Below are 7727 nucleotides of genomic sequence, written 5' to 3'. Positions count from 1 at the left end.
ACTAAGCAGTTTGATCAGGAGCCAGAGAAGCCATTTGTGGGCAGAAACTCGGGGTCTCATTGGGGCTGGGAGAAAAGGGCCAGTATTACCCCCATCCCATGAGGCCCATGTGTCTCATCACTGCGGGCCAAAACCTGACTGTCCAATGGCTTCTGGAGGATGGTGGCCATCCGGCTGCCAGAGGGAACAGGCCAAGGCCTGAAACCTATTCCCACCCAGGATGGCCTGATTCCAGTAACCTACTTTGGGGTCTGGACAAAAATATGAAACACTTCACAAATTTGTGTGTCATCCTTGCACAGGGGTCATTCTAACCTTCTCTGCATCATTCCAATTTTAGTATATGTGCTGCTGAAGCGAGCACTAGAAAAACTTTTTATCTATTTGATCTTTGATATTAGAACTTCATTCCCAAGTTCCTTAGCAGTTTGGAGGACTACACCCTCAAAAGTGAATAAATTACATTTCTTAGAGCAGGTCAAGGTGAAGTGAATGATTAATTTGGAAAATAAAAGAAGAATGACCATATTAACTAATTATTCAATAATTATTCATTGAATCCTCACATTGAAGGTTTGATTTGGGATAATGGTTACACATCAGAGTAAAACAGTAAGACTTCTTGGTTTCCTGTGACATTTTTGTTGTCCTTATAACATGAACGTGCAGAGTAAATCGTATTGTACAGTTTTCTATACCTAGGCTCTCCCTTTTAACAAAACTCTTCATCACATGTTTTACAGTTCATATCTACTTTAAATTATTTTTGTTCACAATTAAGCACTATTTACATAAAAGACTAATTACAAATTAGTTTTCACATTTATGATGTACCAATTTCTATATCATATACAATCATTAATATTTATTGTTGAACTTATCTTTATTACTTGATTTATAAAGAAAGGTAACTAAACTGATCTAAACTTATTGTAACATTTTCTCTTTGCTTTGACTTACTGATTTTTTAAAAATTATTATTTGCTGGATTTTTGATCAATAGTTGATGATTTTTTCAAACTATTCAAGGGAATTTTCAGCTACAGGCAATGCAGTGAAATTTTGTGTCATGGATAATCCATAGATATATAATAATTTTATAAGAAGTATGTACGTTTGATCCTACAGTATACAAATAGTCCCCCAGCATCATTAGGAGTCATCCCTCCACTCAGAAACAGGAATAAGCCCTGAGTATAAGGAAGTATTGCTCCAAAACAAAAGGAAACAAAGCAAAACAAAACAAGCAAAAGGATGAAGTTCAAAGGATAGCTAAGTTTATCTTTTTAGTTCAAGGCAGAAAATCACTTTCAAACTTAACTTGTGTTTAAACATTAAAATTATTCACATTGTGTTAACATGCATAAAAGACTGAAAGACCTGAATTTAAATCATTACTGAGTAGGTAACCTTCAGAAAATAATTTGACCTTGTTAAAAGTATATTCCTAATTAATAAAACACAAACAATAATTCCCACTTCACAGGTTAAGAAAATTAAGGAGAAATGTATATTAAGAATGTTAATAGATTATGATGTGAATGGTACTGTCATGTTGATACTTTAAAATTGTCACATTTCTCTTTACGTCTTTTTGGTGGATAGCCTTATTATTCTTGTTTTAGAGACAATTAAATAAAAAATTATAGAAATTAAATATCTTGCTGACATTTACATGGCTAATAAGTAAGGAGTTTTACATACATCCCAAGCATTCTGGCTCCAGAATTTTCTTATAATATATTCTGTAAAATTCTAAACAATAAATTGGCATTTTGGACAACATAATTATTTCTGAGGCAATTTCCAATCCATTGTGTGAGATTTTCAGTATTCCTGGACTTTATCTATTAGATGTCAATAGAATCTCCATCCCCAAGTGTGATAATCAAATATGTGTCTCAGGCATTGTCACACTCCTAAGTGAGAACAATTATTGTCTCATAAGAACATAACCCACACAGTAGAACTTAGCATTAGTAAGAAAGACCTTTAAGAATATTGTATACTGGCCCTGCTACTATGGACATCAGGATTTTAATAAAAATTCATTTTCATATATTTCTGAGCTAAAATAACTCAAAGGTTTATTAAGCTTAGTGCCAAATAAAGAATTGTAGGGGTGTGGCCTCCCGGTGGCAGCTGGGCACAGTACAGCTGTGGCAGCAGTAGCAGCAGCTCTGCACACCAATTCCTAGGAGGTCACTGCACAGGATTAAAAAGCATGGAACTCTGCTAAAGGAGCATAAAATAAAAAGTGGGGAAAGGGAAACCTCTTTCTCAAGTGGTGCTGGGATGACTTTGCAGCTACATGCAATAAATAAATAAATAAATAAATAAATAAATGCAGACCTCTTTCTAAGGCCTGGCACAAAAGTCAAGTCAAAATGGATTAAACACCTCAATATCAGACCTGAAGCCATAAGGTACATGGAGGAAAATGTAGGCAGAATCCTCCATTAACACTGAAGCTAAAGGCATCTTCAAGATGAAGTACCACTGACCAAAGAAGTGGAAGCAAAGATAAACAAATGGGACTACATTGAGTTGCAAAGCTTCTGTACTTGAAAAGAAATGGTGATCAGGAGACAGAGACCTTCCAGGGAATAGGGAGCTGTTGATCTCTTTGATAGTCTCAGCAAGGCCTTTGTTCCTTTCCTAGTGCTTCTTCTCCCAGTGCTCTAGCTAGGCTCTGGGACTGCAATTTTGCATCTTAAAGATTTTCCTGGCTGGGACCCTGAGATATGTCTTATGACTCAAAGGATTGCTTCTTTTGAGGCTGGTTTAGGTTCTAGAGAATACTTTTCCCAAGACATGTCACTAGGGTCCTCATCTCTCTGTTTACAATAGTATCTTATATATTCGCTCTCTCCTTTTTGTTTTAACCTGTGTTTGGTGTTCAGGGGTTTAGTTCCAGCTGGGTGCTTGGGAGTCATTCCTGGTGGTGCTTGGTTACCATGCAATGATGGAAATCAAATCAGGTCCTCTTATGTGGCAAGAATGGGTTCTTCAGCCTCTAACTCCCTCACTGTTACAGTTCTCCATTTTTATGTTTTTTATTTAAAAAATTATATAAGTTTATATAATATATAATCTTGTTTGGCTTGATTTTTTCCACGTAGAATAATTGCATGAATGTTTATCCAGATTATTATACCTTTTGGTTTGTTTCTTTTTATTGTCTTTTAACTTCATTTTAAATTTACCTATTGAAGGGCATATAGATTATTTCTAACGTTTTACTATTGCAGATAAAACTTCTTTAAAATCTTATATATAAGTTCATGTAAAACAGAAATTTAGATTTACTGGAGTAACTACCCAAGAATAGTGACTAGGATGTAGTGTTAATTACAAGTTCAGTATTTAATTAATAAACAGATAATCTGTTCTTCAAAGGAGTTGTATTGTTTTATATTCCCTATAGCAATGTACAAGTGATCTACTTTGTCCACAATTCACTTGCCTTCACTGTTGTTGCTATTTTAGCTGCTTTGATATTTTCTAGTGACTTTTCGTTCTAGTCTTAGTTTTCATTTCCAAATGTATGATAACCTTGAATATCTTGTGCTTATTTACCATTTTGTACGTACATCAGCATCTATTAATTGTAGCACAATGGTAGGGCATTTGCCTTGGATGCAGCTGACCTGGCCGACCCGGGTTAGACTCCTCTGTCCCTCTCAGAGAGCCAGACAAGTTACTGAGAGTATCTCGCGTGCACGGCAAAGCCTGGCAAGCTACCCATGATGTATTCGATATGCCAAACGCAGTAACAAGTCTCACAATGGAGACATTACTGGGCCTGCTCGAGTGAATTTATGAACAACGGGAGGATGGTGCTACAGTGTTATTTACCGTTTTGTACATTCTTCAGCATCTATTAATTATTTTACTTTCATTATTTTTATTGAAGCAACATTGCAGTATAACATGCATTTCAGATATGCGTAATTCAATATCAACAGTAAAATGCCTGAGTTTGCTGATACAACACTTCTTGGGCTCCTTAGTGCTTGGGGCCACCAGGCGTATACTGGTAGTACTGAGGGTGGGCAGATATGGAGCACCCAGGATGATACTTGGGTCTTTGCACATGCCAGAGTATGCAAGCAGCCATTTCTTAGAGCTTTCTTTCTGGTGCCTGAGCAGATGTTTCTTGATGATGCACATAAATGCTTCTGGTACTGAAATTTCTGATACTGAAACAGGCAACCACATGCTCACTCTCTCTCTCTCCATCTCTCCCCCCCTCTCTCTCTTTCTCTCTCTGTTTCTGTGTCTCCAGCCCATATTTCAAAATATGGCTTATACAACAGTTAAAAAATTAAAACATTATGTACTACTTACGATAGTTTAAGCTTCACAAAAAATTGAGGGTTAGGTAAAAAAGAGTTCATACATATTTCACAGTTATTAATATATTGCACAAATGTGTTATATTCTGCATTCGTTAAAGCTGAGAAATCTACATTGTCACACCATAACATCTAAGAATCCATAGTTTACCTTAGAGACAATTTTTGGGATTCTAAACTAATTGGTTTGAATAAATGTATATTCACATGCATCTATCTTTACATTATTCAATACAGTACTTAGTCTGTCCTTGTTTTTCTAACTTTGCCCTTTCTTTTACCTCATACCTACTTCAACAAACTTTGTCCTTCTTATTTTCTCTATAGTTTTTCCTTTCCCAGAATTTCACAGTTTTTCAGCCTGGCTTATTTTACTTGCTAATATTCATACAATTCTCTGCCATGTATTCTTATGGCTTGTTATCTCGTTTTTTTCCCCCTTCTATCAAAAAATAATATTCCATTCCAGGACATTTGAAATATCTCCCTACCGAAGAACAAGCATAATGACCAGTTCTAAATTTTGGTAAGTATGTGTGAGGAAGCTGTAAACATCCATGCACAGGTCTTTGTGTGGCTATAATTTCTAGTTTCTTTGACTGGAGCGTGGATGCAAGATTGCACAAGTGTTTGTATGTTTCTATTAGAAACCTCCAAATATTCTCTCCAAGTGGATATCCAGTGCTGTGTTTACAACTGCAGTGAGAGTTCCTTTTGGACCCCAGACTTCCCATCCCCATTGTGGTCAGTGTTCTTCATCTTGGCACATCAATGGTTATATAGTAGTAGTAGTATCTTGTTACTGTTTAAAATTTTGTTTTCCAGAAAATGTATTATGTGGACCATACTTTAATTTACTTTTTCTGCTATATCTCTGCCTTATTTGGTTAGATATCTGTGTAGGTACTGTGACCATTTCTCAAATTAAATAATTTATTTATTATTGGGTTTTAAGAGTATTCTTCCTTTTTATGTATTCAGGTAGCAGTTCTTTATCAGCTATATTTTTAAAATTTTATTTTATTTTGATAAAGTTGTTCACAATAGTTCATTACAGATAATATTTAAACACCAATCCCACCACCGTGCACCTTCCCATCACCATAAGAAGAAAGTGTGTGTAGATTGTTGTATTTCATCCTGGAGCCATTTTAGCTCTTGTATAGGAGATTACAAAGAAATGTTAAACCCAAATAAATGTGTGCTATTTTCAGTACATCAGTGGACAAGAATATAAGAGGTCGCATGGCCACATTTGTGGCCTCATGCCCAGGATGTTCTGTGTCACTCTCTTCTGGGGCTTTAATTTCATAGTCTCTGGATATTGGCCCTTGATGAGATTATATGGCATTGAAGATAGATAGTTTGTGGGTGTGCCTCTCAAGCTAGTGGAAAACTAGGGATTTAGGGGAGGAGGCCCAGTGCCATTCTAGGCAAGCTTGGAGGTCTCAGTCATGGGTCCTGCATACCTGGGTTTTTCCGAAGGTTCCCCCATAAGTGAGGCTTGTCTGAGCCTGTGGAGAGAGGCCTTAAGCCTGGTTGTGTGATTGGGATCTGGAGGTTTTGAGATGCTGGGGTTCTGCTGGGTGGGGCAGGGAAATTCAACCTGCGCTCCTCCAAGTTGCCCTGGTGAAGAGAGCGTGGTGCATGGTCAGGACGTTTTTATCAGCTATCTTTTGCAAATATTTTCTCTCAATATAGAGTTTGCCTTATTAATGTGATATTGCTCATGACAGAGAACAACATATTTTAATTCAACTAATTGCCAATTATTTCTTTAACAGATCAAGTCTCTAATATTATGGTAGTGGTAATGCTTAATTTACTATTCTTGCTCTTTAGTATTGCCTTTGTCTTTTATCAAAGATCAATTCACTATATTTATGAGAATGTATTTCTGTATTCTCTATTCTATTCCATTAATCTATTTATGTATTCTTTGACCAATAGACACCACCTTGAGCAATTTTTATTGGGGAACTCTCATGTAAACAGGGCAATAGGAAATGCATCAATCCAGTCCCATATTTGCCAAAATGTCTTAGTGTCAGGTAATGTCAGTCTTTCATATTTATTGTACTTTAATACAGTGTCTCTTTTTTGCCATCTATATAGAAGACTTTAGTATCAGTTTGTTAATATCTACAAAATAAATTCTAGGTTTTGAATAATATTACAGTATGTAATATTAAACAGATATTTTTGTGTATAACATATATAAATGTATAATAAATATATAAATATATAATAACTCTATACATTTAATGCAATAATGCCCTTCGGAAAAGTTATATTTTGGTTAAAATGTGACTAATTAGATATTATATGATTTTTATAATTTTATAGAAAAATGATTAGAAAGGGCAAGATATTTTATTATGAAATAACAAATGTTTACTAAAAACCTTTAGTCTGATTTAAAGCACTTTATTCATTAAGTGTCTTATGTCATTCATTTTTTGAAGTGTTTAGTAATGACAGTAAAGTAACTTGATAGTTAATACTCTTTACTTTTGATTAATTTTACATTACCTGGCCTCATATTTAAGAAGTCAGTTAATTTCCCTAACTAAAATTTATTTCTTTTGTTGATAACATCAAATATTTTTATTTATTTTATTTTTATTTTATTTATTTTTATTCAATTCTGCTTCAAGAATAATTTTAAAATCAATTTTGTAATGAGTAATAAACTTGGCACTTTTATACATGTTACATATTTTTAATCACAAAGCATTCTGTTTTTATTTTACTTTGGTAAGAAAACTGAAATCCAAAGATGCTATGTGAGTTTCAGAGGTATTGCAACTGGAAACTTTAGAACAGCATTGGGAATATAAAAGTATTTTAACATGGCTGTTAAACAGAGATGGAAGTTGCCCAAGCAGTGTGCACCAGGTTTGATGGAGCAATTTTTATTGGGAAACACTCATGCAGACAGAACAATAGGAAATGCGCCAATCCAGTCCCATGTTTGCCATTTCATTGTAGGCAGTGGCAGACCATCTGGTTGATCAGACATCAGTTTATACCAGAGGGACCTTGGCTATGTCACTTTGTAGCTACATTATTAGGAAAGTCTTTTTACTTTCCTTGGTGACAGAAGTTCAGACATAATATGAATATGATTTTGTGGAACCTTTCTAGCCTCCTGTTATCTGTGAGTTTATATTTTAGGTAGCACTAACACCTTGCCTTAGATGGTAAGTTCTATAATTGCAATCAGGAATTATCATTTACAAGATTTGTCACTTACTCCATTTGATCTTTGAATTTATATGGAACTTTGTAGGAGAAAACTCCTTCGCTGGCAAAAAGGCATTCATTGAGCAAAATTATGCAAATTAACATTTATCTATAAATTATATT

At 34.9% G+C, this 7727-nt stretch overlaps 1 non-coding gene across 1 annotated transcript; it reads right to left on the bottom strand.

Moving 5' to 3' along the window:
- Nucleotides 1-257: 257 nt before the first annotated feature.
- Nucleotides 258-364, bottom strand: LOC130025598 (U6 spliceosomal RNA). The gene has a single exon (XR_008792734.1). It is a non-coding gene; the product is annotated as a U6 spliceosomal RNA (small nuclear RNA).
- Between the last annotated feature and the right edge of the window lie 7363 nt (nucleotides 365-7727).

This window comes from Sorex fumeus, unplaced genomic scaffold (genome assembly GCF_029834395.1).
Source record: "Sorex fumeus unplaced genomic scaffold, SorFum_2.1 ptg000030l, whole genome shotgun sequence".
Lineage (NCBI taxonomy): Eukaryota > Metazoa > Chordata > Mammalia > Eulipotyphla > Soricidae > Sorex > Sorex fumeus.
The sequence above is the reverse complement of the archived record's forward strand: the minus strand, read 5'-3'. Positions and strand labels throughout refer to the sequence as shown.